Consider the following 18,246-nt stretch of genomic DNA (forward strand, 5'->3'; position numbering starts at 1 on the left):
GTGATTTCCGGGACACTACACTTTTCTGGTATTGTTGTGGGAACTTTTGAGGGTGAGAGGGGGTAGAAGTTTGCACTGAATCTATCTAACTGGATGTTGGCAATATCAGTGGGTTCAGTAAATTTTGTGCTATTTTGCACTAGTTCAGAGCATATCTGCGAGTTGCCACTTAGATTCTTGACATAGCTAAAGAAGGCTTTGTGGTTATCTTTCAAATCCTTGGCTATTTTTCTTTCGAAGTTAGTCTTGGAGGATTTTATGATGGACCTTAGTTTCTTAATGCTACTGATCAGGGATGTCTTTCCTTCTTGGAATTTGCTTTTTTTCTGAACTAGTTTCCTCCTTCTATTGTATAGCCTGTTTATGGCAGGGGTCCACCAGACTGGTTTCCTTCTCTTAGGGGAGTGAGTCTTGGTTTTGCAAGGGATGGCATGATCCATGCATCCTTGTAGGTGCTCAAAGAGTGCATTTGTAAAGGTTCCTGCATCTTGGACACTGTTATCCTTTAGCGTGGGGGCTGTGAAACTTAACACCTCTGTCTTAAGTAAGGTGAAGTTTGCTATAGAAAAGTTTTTCACTGTGGTTTCTTTGGTTGGAGGTGGTGGTGTGGTGTGGTGTGGATATCCAGAGAGATTAGTTTATCGTCTGATCTAACCAGTGACAGGTTGACCTCTGGTGTGGAACACCTGTCGCCCATGTTGGTGATGGCCAGGTCCAATCTGTTTTCACCTCTGGTAGGGGAATTTACCAGCTGATCCAGGGCATTTGAGTTGATAAATTCCAGGAAGCGCTCAACCTGGGAGTTTCTACTTGAGTAGTTTTCCCAGTTAATGGTAGGGTAATTGAAATCGCCCAATATCAGGGTGTTCGGTAGGACCTTCATGTTTTCCAGTGTCTCCAGAAAGGCGTAGTGGTGGTCCTGGGTCATGGAGGGTGATCTGTAGCAGGCCACAATTTGCATTGCAGATATGCCTGATGTTAGTTGCACATGGATGATCTTGGAGGTATCATGCTGCGCCACTAACCTGGAGTTGTAGGTATCCTTGATGAATATGGATACACCCCCTCCTTTTGTGTTTTGGTCCATGTTCTGTGGCCGAAATGTGTGGTATGAGATGTAGCCCAGTAGTGCTGGGGTGCTTAGTGGAGCCTTGAACCAGGTTTCAGTCACTTCACAGATGTCGATGTTCTCAATACTGAGGAGTGCTTCGAGCATGTGCATTTTGAGATTTAAGCTCCTGGCATTGAGTAGCATAACCCACATTTTTTTATTTGTGCTGTTTATGGAGGTGGGTTTGACTTTTGAGCCTTGCCTAAAAATAGCACTATGGGGGAAGCAAGAGTCTTGGCCAGTATTCAAAAGTCTAGGGGAGACAGGTGCAAGCCGTCTCTTGCGAAGCAATGAGGCTTGTCGAGCATGTCTTCCCAGGCTGACAGACACTGGATCCCCTTTGAATGACATCAGAAGCTTAGCCAGTTGTTGAAATTGATCATGTTTTCTTTATACTGAGGTATCATTCTTGATGAGGGCAGGATGCTACTCAGATTCAGTGTCATACCTTTCTGGGCTACATGATCAGAGAGCTCTTCCATGGCTCTTTTCATGTAGTCCAGGGAGGTACGTCTCAGGTCATTCACACCAACATGAAAAATGGCAGAGTCATATTTGTACTTGTTCTGGAGTGACCTCAGTACTTGTGTTATGTGGTGGATTCTGGCTCCCAACAGGCAGCTAACAGTAACCTTCTCCTTGTCCAGCCTAGAGAGTGGGACATCAGTGTGCCTGACTATAGAGTCGTCTATTACTAGTGTGTTAGGTATGTTATTTCGCCTTAAGGGCTGTGATTGTGTAGAACATTGATTTTGTGTTTTATGTGTTGTCTGGTTTGTGACGGGAGGTGCAGGTTTTTTGGGTGTCTGCTTTGGAGTTCTGTGATGCTTTTGCAGGTTTTTATTTAGAGCCTCCAAGTATGATTTTGTGTATTTATGTGTATTTTTTGCCAGTGCTGGTTTAGTATGTCTATATGGGGCTGGAGGTGTGGTGCAAGTGTTAACCTTCTCCTCATGACTGCCTGTTCTAGTCTTGGGTGGAGAGAGCTTAGCCTCCAATTTAGCTATATAATTGCATCACTCGCATATGTTAATGTTTTGTGGTAGGAGGAGAGGGATGTCTGTGTACATGAAGCAGTTGTAACATTGTCTCAGGATACCCAGGTTCACCAGCTGGACTGGAGAGTATACCTGAAATTGCCCATTGGTCGTGCCTGAATAGTAGAGTGAGCTGCTTAGTCACTTGGTTGGTGAGGGGTAAATAATGAGTCTTGCCCTGCTGGGCAATCAAGTGCCGGGGTATATTTGTGCTTGCTATTAGGTCTGAGCAAGTGCTGGACTGTAGGATGCTTTTTAAATGCTTAGGTTGATAGTTAGACTACTTTCAAGGGAACAACTGAAGAGAAGACTTGATGGAGCTGGGATAAATTTAGCCCTAGCTAACCAGCGCTGCCCAGACATGCAAAACCGTGCAAACGCGTTTTTTACAGCAGAGAAATGAAAGGGATAAAAATTAGCCCAAAATGGCCTTTAACTATTAACTTCTGGGCTAGAACCACTCCTCCAGGGACAGATGGCTGCTCAAAGCTCCCCCTCTCACATGTGAACAGAGAAACCTCCCTCTATCCAAGTAAGGTATGGGCAACTCAGAAAATTGTAAAACAGCCCTGAGTTCAGCACTAGCCTGAAAACTGGATTATACTAGCTTAGAAAGGTGGAAAACAAAGCAAAAATTTTTTTTGAAAAGATAAGGCAAAAGCAGTAAAAAATACACTTAAAACAGTCACAGCCCTTAAGGCTGAATAACACACCTGATACTCTTGTAATAGGTGACTCTACTGTCAAACACACTGATGTCCCGCTCACCAGGCTGAATAAAGAGAAGGTCACAGTGAGCTGCCTGTCAGACGCTAGGATCCGCCATATAACGCAAGCACTCAGGTCACTCCAAAGCAAATACAAATATGACTCAGTCATTGTATATGCTGGCGTGAATGACCTGAGACGTACCTCCCTCGACTACATGAAAAGAGGCATTGAGGAGCTCTCTGATCATGTAGCCCAGGCCGGTATGACCCTGACCTTGAGCAGCATCTTACCCCCACCTAGAATGATGCCTCAGTATAAAGACAAAATGATCGATTTTAAAAATTGGCTAAAATTTTGGTGTCATTCAAAGGGGATCCAGTGTCTGTCAGCCTGCGATGACATGCTCGACAAGCCACGTTGCTTTGCTAGGGACGGCTTGCACCTGTCACCCCTGGGCTTTCAGATATTGGCAAAGGCTCTTGCCACCCCCATAGTGCTTTTTTTAGGCAAGGCTCAAAAGTCAAACCCACCTCCATAGACAGCACAAGGAACAAGAAACTAAGGGTAATGCTGCTAAACGCCAGAAGTCTTGACCTCAAGATGCACGGACTCAAAGCTCTCCTCAGTATGGAGAACATCGATATCTGTGCAGTGACAGAAACCTGGTTCAAGACTCCAGAGAGCACCCCAGCACTACCAGGTTATACCTCATATCATGCTTTTCGGTCCCAAAACCCGGACTGAACCACAAAAGGAGGGGGAGTTTCCATATTTATCAAGGATATCCACACCTCCAGGTTAGTGGCATTGCACGAAGTATCGGAGACCATCCATGTGCAACTGACAGTGGGAAAGACTGCTTTTCAGTTTATAGCATCTTACAGACCACCCTCTCAAAGTCAGGAATCCCACTCGGCTTTCCTGAAAACATTGGAGAACATGAAGATCTCTCTGAACACCATTATATTGGGTGACTTCAACTACCCAAACATAGACTGGGAGCATTACTCAAGCCACAGCACCTTAGCCCAAAGGTTCCTGGAATTTATAAACTCAAATGCTATGGAACAACTAGTTACCACTCCCACAAGAGGGGAAAACATACTAGACCTGATCATTACCAACATGGGGACTCTATGCTCCATACCAGAAGTATATCCCTCATTGGTAAGATCAGACCATAAATTAATTTCACTGGATATCCACATCCCGACCCCGCCCCCAGCCCAGAAAACCACAGTGAAAAACTTCTCAAAAGCGAACTTCACACTTCTCAAAACCGAAGTGGAATCCTTCAAGGCCTCAGGGCTATTGGAAACTATGGCCCAAACTGCAGAATCCTATATAAACGCATTCTACGGACATCTCCAGGAATGCATGGATCATGCTATCCCAAACAAAATCAAGACCCAATCATCCAAATGCAGGCGTCCAGTCTGGTGGACCCCAGCCATAAATAAACTGTACAACAGAAGGAGGAAGCTACTACATGATAGAGCAAAATCCCTAAAAGGGAAGGCATCTCTGATCATTACTAGCAAAAAATTACGATCCCTCATAAAATCGTCCAAGGCCAGCATCTAGAGAAAAATTGCACAGGACACTAAAGACAATCATAAGGCTTTTTCAGTTATGTTAGGAACCTGGGATGAAACTCCCAGACTTGTTCTGAGTTGATTCTAAACGACAAAAAATACACTGAACCCACAGACATCGCCAATATCCTGGCAGACAGGTTCAGTGCAAACTTCTCCACCCCCTCTCCCCCAAAAGAGCAAGTATCTATCCCGGCAGAGTGCAGCCTCCCAAACATCTCTGATGCTCAGGTGAAGGCCGTCCTCTCCAAAGCAAAAAACACCTCTTCCATGGGACCAGATGGCGTCCCGGGTTGCATCCTACATGAACTCCAAGAAGAACTAATCCCGCAAGTAAAACTGCTGTACAATCTCAGCCTCACTACAGGATATGTGCCCAAAGAATGGCGTACAGCAACAGTGGTCCCACTCCACAAAGGTGGCGCCTCTACGGACCCTGGAAACTATCGCCCCATAAGCCTGACTAGCCTAGTCTGCAAGGCTATGGAGAGGATCGTCATGGAACTCATAAACAAAGACATTGGGGACCTACAGACACTAGATCCTACCCAATTTGGCTTCGTCAACGGCAGATCCTGCCTTTTGAACCTGGTCGACTTCTTCAAAACAGTCACCAAGGCCATAGATGAAGGTAAGGTAGTCCACGCAGCCTATCTGGACCTCGCAAAGGCATTTGACACAATACCCCACTCGGGCATCATAGATAAACTATCCAGCCTAAATATAAACCCCTATATCACAAGATGGTTCGCAAAATGGCTCAAAGACAGAACCCACAGAGTCAGAGTTGCTGGAGCCATGTCAGACTCGAAACTTGTCACAAGTGGCATCCCACAAGGTTCTGTCCTGGGACCTCTCTTGTTTGGTATTTACTTTTCTGAGGTACAGGCCAATGTGGGAGGACTATGGCTCACCAAGTTCGCAGATGACTGCAAACTGGGTGCCATAATCGACTCTCCAGCTGACACAAACATCCTTCAAAAAGGTCTCGCAGAGATGGATAACTGGTGCCAGAGCCATGGTCTAAAGCTAAATGCCAAAAAATGTATAGTCATACCCTTTGGCAAAAACAATGTGCCCACAAATTACCACATAGGTGGTAACCCATTAAGTACAGAGAAAGTAATTAGGGATCTGGGGACCCAAGTTGATAGCAATCTCTCCTTTGACAACCACATTGCCAAAGTGGTTAGAAAGACCTTCTACATAGCCCACCTCATCATGAAAGGATTCACATCTAGATCAAGAGAGGTAATCATGCCCCTTTATTCATCCCTCATCAGGCCCATCATAGAATACAATGCCCTTTTTGGGATGTACCTTACCCGACACCTGCAGCAATTAGAAAGACCCCAAAAGTACCTCACCAGGAGGATCAAGGGACTCAAACAGATGCCATATGCTGCTCGGTTAAAAAAACTCCAGCTCTACTCAGTTGCATACCACCTACTTCGAGGCGATCTATGCCTGACACATAAAGCTATGTCCAACCCATAATTAATGGACATGCTCCACCTCAGTAAATCTAAATCCCTTAGAGGCACGTGCTCGAGGGACTTGAACCTCAGCACAGAAATAAATAGAACATGCTGGAGGGACAGATTCATAACTCAGAGGCTCCCTTCACTCTGGAATAGAATTCCAATTCATGTTAGGCAGAGCACCTCACTGACTCTCTTCAAGAAGAATCTTGATGAGTGGATGGGGGATCGTAGGTTTGTCCCGGGGATTACTTCCGTGTCACTATTAGACAGAGGCACAGTAAACTAAACTTTAAAAAGGGCACAGTATACTCAATTCAAGGGGTGGCGTAAGCCAAACACAATCGGGCTAGGCTTATAAATGCCCCAGGGCAGATAGCCTAGTATGAACCTATGAACCTAAATGACTACAAACAGTAAAAATACACTTAAAACAGCTTTAGATGACTACAAGCAATCAGAAAAGGCTTTTAAATAAATTACCCAATTAACCAGTAAAAAAATCTCAAAACTGAGCCCTGTTCCTGTAGTCTTCAATCAGAAAAGTTCTAACTGCACACTCTTGCCACTGGTGTGCAGGAGAACCTTCTCCAAAAAAAGAAGGCCTGGATTAGTGCTCAAGTTATACAAATAAAGCTAGATTCAGCAGGCCTGGATCTAGTCTATGCTACAGCAAACAATGTGCACCAATTTCAGTAATAAACAGTTCAAATATGCAGGCACTATAAGCCTTTAACCAGAAATTCCCAGCTCAGAAGGGCAGAGTCCAGCCTCTCCTCCCACAAGAGTGCAGACCACAAACCTTCTTAATGCAAAACAAATGGCCTGAAGCCCAAGTGCTTAAACCAGAACTAATACACTTTTAGAATAACAGACATTGAGCCTTCAGTCAGCAGTTCCCAACTTAGAAGGATGTAAGCTACCTGTCCTGCCACAACAGTGCATGCCACAAACCTTCTTAATGTAAAACAACTGGTCTGAAGCCCAAGTGCTTAAACCAAAAGGCTTAGAATGATAGTTACACCAAGCAGTAATAAATACAATTGAGTACTTTTAAGATGATGCAAAAGCAAAATAAAGTAATAAGTAGGAAAAAACACAAATACAGTAAAATCAGATGAAAAAAGTACAATTTTTTCTTTTTGAGTGAGCAAATGAGATGGGCCTAGGAGGAGTATCCAAATACAAATTTACAAGAGAGGTGGGCAGTTTCAAAGCCACCAAGATTAACACCAAAACAAAAGCAGGGAGGGTGGGTGGGGAACTAACTGAAATAAACGAGCCACAACTTCCAGCTAGATAGTATTCAGTGCAACACAAATAAATCAATTTAAATGCTGTATTATTTCAAAAAAGTGCAGATAAAAATTTATTTAAATTCACTTATACATCCAGTTGATTGCATGTTGGTCTTTGCTGACCAAAGCTCAGAGTTTAAGCAGAAAATAATCCAAATTGTGCCACTTATATAAGGCAGAAACTGAATAACAATGAAGTGGACTACCCCCACTTATCACTGACTATGCAGGAATTCTAACAAGCATTAACTGAAAAAACAGAGCCACAACTTCCAGCTAGATAGTATTCAATGCAACACAAATAAATCAATTTAAATGCTGTATTATTTGAAAAAAGTGCAGATAGAGATTTACTTAAATTCATTTATACATCCAGTTGATTTCATGTAGGTCTTAACTGGTGAAAGCTCAGAGTTTAAGCAAAAAATAATCCAAAATGTACCACTTATATAAGGCAAAAACCGAATAACAATGAAGTGAACTACCCCCACTTATCACTGGATATGCAGGAATTATAACAAGCATTAACTGAAAAAACAGAGCCACAACTTCCAGCTAGATAGTATTCAATGCAACACAAATAAATCAATTTAAATTATGTATTATTTGAAAAAGGTGCAGATAAAGATTTACTTAAATTCACTTATACGTCTAGTTGACTGCATGTAGGTCTTAGATTGCCAAAGCTCAGAGTTTAAGTGAAGGGTAAACAGCTCTGCACTGCCTTTCATTCTGTTGCACATCAGTGATGAGCGCTAATCAATGTAATGAACTTGTGTAAACTAAATATGTAGGACAAACTGATTAAATGCATGCCTCTCACTCAGTGTGTGTGTGTGTGTGTGTGTGTGTGTGTGTGTGTGTGTGTGTGTGTGTGTGTGTGTGTGTGTGTGTATGTGTGTCTATGTGTTTATGCATCGTCTAGCCAGTTTGACTGCACACAACACTTATTGTTTGAAGTATTTTGATGAAATACTTTATACATGTTTTACTTATACACACATATCTGAGTGTATATTTTATTAACTTTTCAGATTTAATGTTTTAATATCAGTTTAATAGGAAATGAATTACTATCAGTTTACTGTCAAGAATTATAAATTAGTTATTATGAGCTTATAGTTGTTGCCTTGTAAAATATTATCCACAGCATTTTTAGTTGTTATCATTAAGACATTATCAACTAGTCTATTAACTAACTACTTGATCTTGGTTGTCTTTACCATCTTTATTACAATGGTACACAAAGTCTATAATGATTTTTACATCTGTCAAGCACTACAGAAACATTATGCCTTGTCAAAACATCTACAGTCTATGTGGTGTCATATGATCAATAATAAGGTTGTTGTCTATTAATTGTCATTTATAAATTCACTTGATTATATAGAACAGCTCACATTCTAGGCTGTTGTCTAAAGTTACTATGAGAATTGACAAATGTTAATGACCAGTTAATTATTTAGTAGTATTTATTGGTTTGTATTACTTACTGGCTATAATTTTTATACTTAAAATATTTTTTTTTTTGCAGCTTTGACCTGTGAATTTACTATTGGTTGAAAGACTAAAAATCAAATGCCACAGGTGCATTAAACCAGCTCTATTTATTTGATAAATAGATATAGTTTGAAGATTGCCTGACATAATGGTATTGTAATAGTGTAAAACAGAAGTTGATTAATTTTTCAATGAATATTTGGTTAAGATCTTGCCGTATCCTAATGTAATACTCTGCTATCTATACCCTTTATATGATTGGCTGGAAAGAACAGCCTCAACATTTAATTGGATAAACGCTTAACAAATTTTGATAGGATAACCTTATTAATATCCAACCGTGATTTGTCATATGTCCCATTGGCTGAAAACACCAACTTATAACTCTTATTGGCCAAGGACAGTGCTATTTACTTCATTGAGCTTGAACTGTGAAGCAACCAAGCATTGCTATTGACATACAGTGCTTCTACGTGATTGGCTGTGGTAAGCAGTTTCAATAGTTAATTGGATGAATGTAGATTAAATTTAATTGGACAATATAATTAACACTGAACTGTGATTTGCAATACACACTCTTGGCCAAAAGTAATAAACCTTAATTTCATTGGCCAGGTAAAGCATTGTTTGATCCTTTATGAAGCAACATTATTTATTAAAATTAATCAAATTTTGTCTAAAGCAAAAGTAGCTTCAATTTTCAAAAACTTCAGAATGAACCAACTGACTTGCATTCCTACACAATAGAGTATGGTGCGACACTTAAATAATTTGTAATTGATTATAACTTGTACTTAGCTTTCATTCACATTTAATGATCTTGAATTTCTTCAGAAAACATCCATCTACCCTTTCATCACACTTAAATACTCAGTCCAAAAGATCACGACTAATTAACAGTTCAACATTAAAATTAAAGACATAATTTGTAAAAATGCAATACAAAACATATAAAACACATTTACATACTAAAAACACATATCAGTATATATGTATAAATGTAATAGTTACTTTACATATATTGTAAAAAACATTTTAAATTAATTACATCATTAAGACCTGGCACACTATCAGCACCCAAACGTATCTGCCATAAACTTTCTTTGCATTCTAGTCTAGTTTTGTAATCACCTGAAAACATTTCAGAGCTCACACTGTCCAATAATGAAAAAAACAAATTTCTTAAAATGTTTACACAATCCAGCATGTCTAGCTAAAGCATTTTTTTCATCTCCCTTCCTTATAGCTAGCTGATGTTCATATATGCATATTTTCAAGCATCTAATAGTTTTTCTGATATAATACATGGACTGGAAAGGGAGCTTGAAAGAGCAGGTATTTTGAATCCACTTTTGAATCCCAATCCGGGTCCTGAAGAGGAACGGTGCAAAGGCATGTTAGAGGTTGGAGAGAGACCAGGAGTTGATGCATCATCGGAGAGGGTTCCTATTACCAACAATAACATTTTGGAACATGTTTTCAAAACGCAAGACAACCCGTTTTCAGGAATTGATGATGCCTTGGACAATGACTTTGTGAGCAATGACAAGCTGCCGAATATTGCTTTGAACAGAATCAGTGTAGGAAATGTATTTATGAACTGGAAAAATTGACTTTAAGATATATTATGTTAAGCTTTGAAATCAGCTATTTAACTGAACGTATTAGGCGGAAATGTGTACCGCAGGGTTTATGTTTTGCCAAATTTCCAAACTGTGTGAAAAATGGGGATACTTTATTCAATCGCTTGATGGAATTATTTAATGAATCTTGCATCAGACTGATGCAGATTCTAATGGAACATTATCAACAGCAAATTGAAGAAGTCAAAAGTTTGATGAACGACTTGGACTCTAAAGTCAAAACATTTTCATGTTTTAATGTATTAAATAGGTTGTATTATAGTATTGCTGCGAAGGCAGACAGATACAGGGCAACTATAGTAAGTCACAAACAAGGTAAACTAAAAAGGGATATTTTGGCTTATTCTAAAAAATCTGCGTAAGCACTACGAGAGTTTACCAGTCATGATAACATTGGAAACAGTGGAAGTATATTGAATGATGGGGCAAATGTCAATGTTGGTGTACATAATGATGTAGTTGCAAACACAGACAATATTCCAGGTAATGGTTGTGAAGCTTCCAGTACTCGCAATAGGTCCCTAAGTAGTGAGAAACAAGGTACCACTACACAGGAGGGAAATGGTTGTTGTCCAACACAGAATTTAGTTCCTTTTTTAGTGAACAACCAGGGGAACAAGAAGACACCTACCTGGTCCAATGTGGTGGAGAACAAAGGGAAGGGGAAAGGCAGGAAAAACAAAAACAAATGGTAGTACAATCTATTAGTACACAGTATGATATAGAGGTTTTGAACCTTTCTGGAGTACATTTATCAGAATATGTTTATGACATATTGAGAAAGGGCCTTTCCTTTATACCAGGGAACTCTTTTAACTTTGCTAAAACCATTGTAGATTTTAGACTGTTTCTAAGAAAATTAAATTTGAGGTATATACTGGACGATATTAAAATAGACAGCCAAACAGTAAATTGCAATGTTCCGAAGAAAAAGAGTACATACAATCCCCCTCTTGTAGGAACACTCCAAGTTTTTCACAATATCTGTGAATCACATTTTAGAAGTTTAAAACAGGATAACAAAGTACACAATTTGACATTGTCAGAACAAAAAGCATTAAAGTCTCTATGCAACAACAAACAGCTTAGAGTTATGAAAGCTGATAAGGGGGGTAATATAGTGATCATGAACCAAAATTAATATATTTTGTTGATAGAACAGTTTGTTGACAGATGAAAATGTTTATAAAAAAGTTGATTTAACATTTATAAAAAACTGTTATCTAAGACTTGATACTTTACTATTTGACATGTTCTGTCAGGATGAGATAGACCATCAAACATTTTCTTTTTTGCAAGTAGAATTTCCAAAGATGGCAATGCTCTTTGGGATTCCAAAAGTGCAGAAAGATTGTCTCAATCCCCCTTTTAGACCAGTCATTTCGGCACCTAAGTCAAAGACTGAGACTTTGTCTATTAGGCTAGATTATATTTTGAATCCTGTGACACAAAATTCAAGTTTTTATTTAAAGGATTCATGGCACTTGCTTGAAATATTAAAAGATTTGCGGTTTGATAAGTGTAGGTTTCTTTTTGCTTCTTTGGATGTTGTTTTGCTTTACAAAAGCATTGACCAGGAAGTAGGACTTGAGTATTTGTGAGAATATTTAAGTAGTTGCACTGATTTTTCTTGTACTAAAATTAATACTGTCTGTACACTTATGAATATAGTCTTAGATAATATTTTTTTTCTTTTCAATGGCAATTTCTATAAGCAATCTTCGGGGGTCCTGCATTTGCTAATTTAGTAATGGTCAACTGGGAGAAGAAATTTTTGGTTACAAACTGTTTGGCAGATAAAATTCTGTTATACCGTCATTATATTGACGATTTGTTTTTTTTATGGAAGAGTGATTATGAAGAATTTGTCAGTTTTGTGTGATGAAAGGGTAGATGGATGTTTTCCGAAGAAGTTCAAGATCATTAAATGTGAATGAAAGCTAAGTACAGTGTCCGTGCATTCCTTAGGCGTGGTGTTGGATTCGAATTTTTGGTTTTTGTTTCAAATCTCAGTTTTTAGTTACTTAGTTTGTGTTCTGATTATAACTTGTATGTCTTGAAAACTTTATGATATATGTACCATCACCTCTACAACACAAATGACTGGTTATTTATTATAGCATGAAATACGCCCTTCCTACGCTGTTGTTTACGTGTTCGTTCTGTAAGAATACCCTTATGACAATTCCCTCTTAGTCCTATTGGCTAATAAAGCTAAAGCTAGAACCTGACTGGCTAGTACATTGGTGGCTTGTAATACACGTTTCATCTTTATCCTTATTTTACAGCAAGACATCTAAGTATTTTATTATTGTCATCAACTCTTATCTAATTGGATCCCACTCTGGTGGCTGGTAACATACGATCTATTCTGACTTTCAATTCATGACAAGATATTTGAAGTATTTAATTACTCTTATTGGCCAATGAAGTTAAAACTAGAGTCTGATTGGCTGTCATATTGGTGGCTTTCTATGTATGGTTTGCCTTAAATTTTAGCTTATGGCAAGACACACACACACACACACACACACACACACATATATATATATATATATATATATATATATATATATATATATATATATATATTATCATCAATTCTATATTATAAAATAAACATGCCCTCCAAAATGTATGCATCTGAAGAGTTTTATATGATATATAACATATTTATCGTTATTGCTTTACATAAAAAACTACTGATTAGTTATTTCAGCATGAAGCTGAAAAATCTAAATTCAGAAGGTCACTGTCACATGAAAACTTTCAGTATATAGAGTAGTCTCATTTATACAATGATTATTATTATTAACCATATTATTGGACATCTTTTAAGGTTTATTATTTAAATATTCCTGAATATTTTGTATTAACATGTCTATTACAGCTATTTTTAGGTTCATTGGTTGTTACAGTGAAAACTATATTTTGTTTTTTACAAAAATGACTTATTAGAAGTTATATTTTTGCTATTATGACCATGTCCCACAATTTGTAGATACATATCCTGACACAATGCATTCTGATTAACATTAAAGTAATCTTTGAACGTTAGTCTGACTACTTAGAAAGACCAATATATTAAAAATACATAGTATGAGTTCTATTGGGCGAACAGAAATATGTGCACTTTTGATTGGCTTGTTGTAACTTTAATTAAACAAGTATGTTACTAGAATCTAATAATGATGTATTGTTTTATATGCTCTGCAAGAATAATATATCCTTATATGCTTTTATGTTTTTATTGGGATCAATATTTTATTATGTTCTAGGAATGATATGATGGATCTTATTTGTGAAGGAATACATGTCATATGTATTTTACTATAAGCTAATCCTTAGCCTTATTTAGCATGTTTTAGTCCATTGGTTTGATATTTTTTTAGTGCCAAAATGGCAAGACACTAATTAGTTATTACTTTGTTTAAATATTCTGGTTGTTTGCTATTGAATTTTGATCTGAAGAAGAGTTTACAAACCCAAAAGCACTTATCTCTTACCAATAAAGTTCACTCTACCTGTGGTGGTTTTGGTGTTCTATTTTGGACTTGTATTATTATATATTTCTGGATACCTTACCTCAGCGACCATCATCCTAGTTTTTCTGTGGAGATTTATATATATATATATATATATATATATATATATATATATATATATGTATATATATATATATATATATATATATATATATATATATATATATATATATATATATATATATATATATATAATATATGTGTGTATGTGTGTGTGTGTGTGTGTGTGTGTGTGTGCAGTAGTTCAGTGGTAGTGTTGTCATTGTCATCTAATAGCAAGATGTTATCTGTTTTGATTCTTGGTTGGAGTACCTTCTGTGTGGAGTCTGCATGTCCCCCTGCATTTATGTGGGTTTCTGCCAGGTGCTCTGGTTTCCACCCACATTTCAAAGGCATGTATCTGGAGTGTTTCTCCCTGGGCCTCTGCTGAGAATTGGCTTTATTCCAAGTCAGACATTCCTGGCAAACAAATGTTTTATATATATATATATATATATATATATATATATATATATATATATATATATATATACATTTTTCTGGGTAGAATATTAATTTGTGAGCGGTTGTTAGTTGAAGATAGTCAAGGTGGTTAGAGAGTTCTAACCAGTTCAGAGATTGAAGGGTAAGGCAGTGGTGGGTTGAGGTTTTGGATTTAGTGGCGAATTTAGAGATCTTATTATAGCAAGCTTCAAGTTTAGAGGAGAGGGAAGCAGAAGGGAAGTAGAGGGGCACCATAAAGGAGAGAGGGAAGGAGGTAGGTGGTTGCTAAGGTGTGCCTACAGGAGTTTGAAAGAAATAGATTATTCCTGTAGAGCATGCCTAACATTTGGTGCTTTTTTTTATGTTTTGTTGTATGTGGAGATCGAATTTGAGGTGTTCATCAAAGGTAATGCCAAGGAGTTTAGCAGAAGGGACCACTTCTATAGGAGTGTTGGTTTGGCTTAGGACATTGAAAGTGTTTTTGTCAAGGAAGAAGCCTTGGTAGGGTGGAAAATTAGTATTTTAGATTTATTGGAGTTGAGGGAGAGATGGTTTTTGAGCATCCAGTTTTCTGTAGTGGAAAAAGCTATTTTTGTTTTGGACAGAAATTCAGAAAAGTTGGGGGCAGCACAAACTAAGGTAGAGTCATCAGCGTATTGGATGATTGTAGTGTCAGGGAGGGCAGTGTGAAGGTTATTTATGAAGATGTTGAAAAGTATGGGACCGAGGATGGATCCCTCAGGAACTCCGGGAGGAGTAGGTAAGAAGGAAGAGGTAGAGTCCTTCCATCTGACAGCCTGAGATCTGTCAGAAATGTAACTGGAGAACCAGGAAAGAGTATTAGGGGAGAGATTAAGGTTGGAGAGATGAGAGATAAGGTGTGTATGGGATATGGAGTCAAAGGCTTTAGAAAGATCTAACAGAACAGTGGATACAAGAAGACCAGAATCTCGGGCTTGATTAACAGTTTCTAAGAAGGAGAGTAGGGCAGTTATGGTGCTGTGGCCTGGGCGGAAATCATATTGGGTGGGAGTAAGTAGCTTTTTCTGAGTTAAGTAGGGTAAACGTTGGTGGTGGACACATTTTTCTAGAATTTTAGATATTGGAGAGAGTAGGGCTATGGGGCGAAAGTTAGAAATGGAGGTTGTTTTACCTCCTTTGTGAACTGGTAGAATGTAGGCAGAACGCCAAAGTTTGGGTACGTATGACTCTTTTAAGGATCGGTTGATCAGGATGCTAATTGGGAGAGCAATGCCTTCGGCTGTGCATTTGAGGAAGGAGGGGGGAATGTTGTCGGGGGCATTAAGCATGGCTTTAGTTTGGATAACAGCTTTTTTGTAAACATTGTGGAAACAGGTTTGAGCTGGAACATAGAGGGGCTGTTATTAGGAGAGTTTAGGAAGTTAGATGGATTGTCAGGAAATGTTTTGGTTAGCTTAGTTATAGAATCTGTAAAGAAAGTGTTGAAGTGAGAGCTCAGTTCTTTGTCAGTTAAACTAGGGTCAGGGCAGGGGTTACTTCTTGACCCAGGATGAAGAAGAGAGTTAACAGATTTCCAGAATTGTTTTGGGTTGTTATTATTACTGGACTGAAGTTTATTGTAGTAGTTTTTTTTGTCCAAGGAGATTAATTTTTTTTACTTGGTTGCGGAGTTGGGTATATTGGAGCATAGGAGAAGGCAGTTTACTTTTCTGAAAAAGCTTCCAGGATTTGTCTCTGAGATGCATGGTATGTTTAGTCTCTTTGGTGAGCCAAGGAGCAGAATTGGCTTTGATTTGTTTGTTTCTTATGGGGGCTAGGGAGTTAAGAGTATTTAGGAAGAAAGAGTTAAAATGCTCAACAGCATTGTCAAGCGAGAGAGTGTTAAGGAATTGCCAGTTAATTTGTTTGAAAATGTTAGAGAAGTATGTGGGGTTGAAGTTGCTAAGGTTACGAGTTTGGATGTAATTATGATTGAATTGTGAGGGGTTAGCAGAGCGATGAATGAAGGCAGGGAGATGGTCACTAAAGGAGTCAGGGATAGTGCCGGAGAGAGTGATTTTGTTTGGATGGGAGACTAAAATCCAATCTATGATGGATCCTGGGGGGTGGATTTTGTTAGGTCGGGTTGTAGAGTGGATTACTTGGGAGAAGTTGAAAAGATTGATGGCTAGGGAGGGGGAAGGAGTGGTGATTTTGTTCCAGTCAATGTTGACGTCACCTAGAATAAAGGTTTCATATTTTATTTCAGATGAGGCCCAGTGGAGAATATTCTCAAGAGTGGAGATATTATCACCTGGGGAGATGTATAAGGAGATGAAGCAGATATTTTTGTGTTTATTGAGTCGGAGGAGACTTGTGGTTATTTCAGTATTTTTGAATTGAGGGGTTGGGATATGAAGGGGGATTATGGAGAGAAGGTTAGAGTAGATTAGGGCAGATCCTCCACCTTTTTTGTTTAATAGGTCACTCCTGAGGATGTTGAAGCCTGGAGGTAGGATTTCAGAATCAGAGATATGAGGTTTTAGCCAGGTTTTGGAGATGGCTAAGAGGTCAGGTTGGTTGCGATTGATCCAAGCATGAACATGGTGAATTTTGTTGTTAAGACTCTGGGCATTGATAGTGAAGACCTTGAGGGTGCTAAGAGATGAAGTAGGAGAAGAAGGAGAAGTGGGGAGAGGCTTAGGTGAAGTAAGGTGGGTAGGGGGTGGAGGGAAGGAGTTGTTTGTCCAGAGGAAGGGGCCAGGGTTAGGATGAATGTCTCCAGATAAGGCAAGGAAATTACATGAGGTAACTTTATGCCTTTTAAGTTTGGAATGGAGGAAGTTGTTTGGGGTTAGTGGAGATATAAGAGAGAAGCTTTTTGTAGTGAAGGAGAGTAGTTTGGGATGGAAAAGGTGCAGTAGGTTTGTTTGGATAAGGGAGGAGGAAATGGAGTGGAAGTGAGAGAGTAGAAGAGGTTGTGGGTGAGTGAAAGTGATAGTATGAGTAGAAGGTAGGTATGGGTTTTAAGGAGTATGAAGTAGCATGATAGAGAGGAATAAGAAAGATGAGAAGACAGAAGGGGAGTCTGAAAGTAAAGAGGATTTGGGAGGGCATGTTTGGAATGGGTGGGGTATGGAAGTGAGAAATAAGAAAGGAAGTAGGGATTAGTTGTGGAGAGAAAGGTAAAGGAGTGGAAGGGAGATAAGAATTTATGGAGTGGAGAGGGGAAGGTTAAGTGTAGTGAGAAGAGGGAGGAGTAAGTGAATGGAGAAGAGGGAGGAGTAAGAGTGGGTGGGGAGATAAGAGGGGGGTAGAGATTGATTAATTGATCAAGGAATTGAGAGAGGAGGGAAAAGACTGTGATTGGTTATAAGAAATGGTGGGAGGAGTTAGTACGGTATAAATGTAGAGGTGCTGGGGGCGGGTGAGATTTGGGGGAGTAGGGGAGCGGAGTGAGCCTGCAGGGTGAATGGAGCGGGAAGAGCCAGAGGAGGAGAAGTGAGGAGGACAATCAGTAAAGAGAGAGTATTCAGAAGGTAAGTTTTAGCAGAGATGTGAATAGGAAAGGTAAGTGAAGCAGAGATGTGAATGGGTGGTGAGATGTACAGGGAAGTGGAGTTAGAGGGTAGATGCAAAGGAGAAGGACAGTGTGAAAAGGAAGAGACTTCAGAAAAGGGATAGAGGAGGGATGTATATAAAGCGAAGAGTGGCTAGGATTCCTGGATAGTAGAGAGGGAGAGAGCAAAGGGAAGGATGTTAGAGGGTTGTAATAGGGGGCATAAGGGAGGAGTGGGAAAAGTAGAGGAGATATCAAGAAGGTAGGGAAGCGCCACCTAGTGGCCAGTCAGTCTGAAACAGTAGAGATCCCAGGGGGAGAA

The sequence above is a fragment of the Protopterus annectens genome, chromosome 4.part0 (genome assembly GCF_019279795.1).
Source record: "Protopterus annectens isolate FY-2018-M chromosome 4.part0, PAN1.0, whole genome shotgun sequence".
In the NCBI taxonomy this organism is placed as follows: domain Eukaryota; kingdom Metazoa; phylum Chordata; order Ceratodontiformes; family Protopteridae; genus Protopterus; species Protopterus annectens.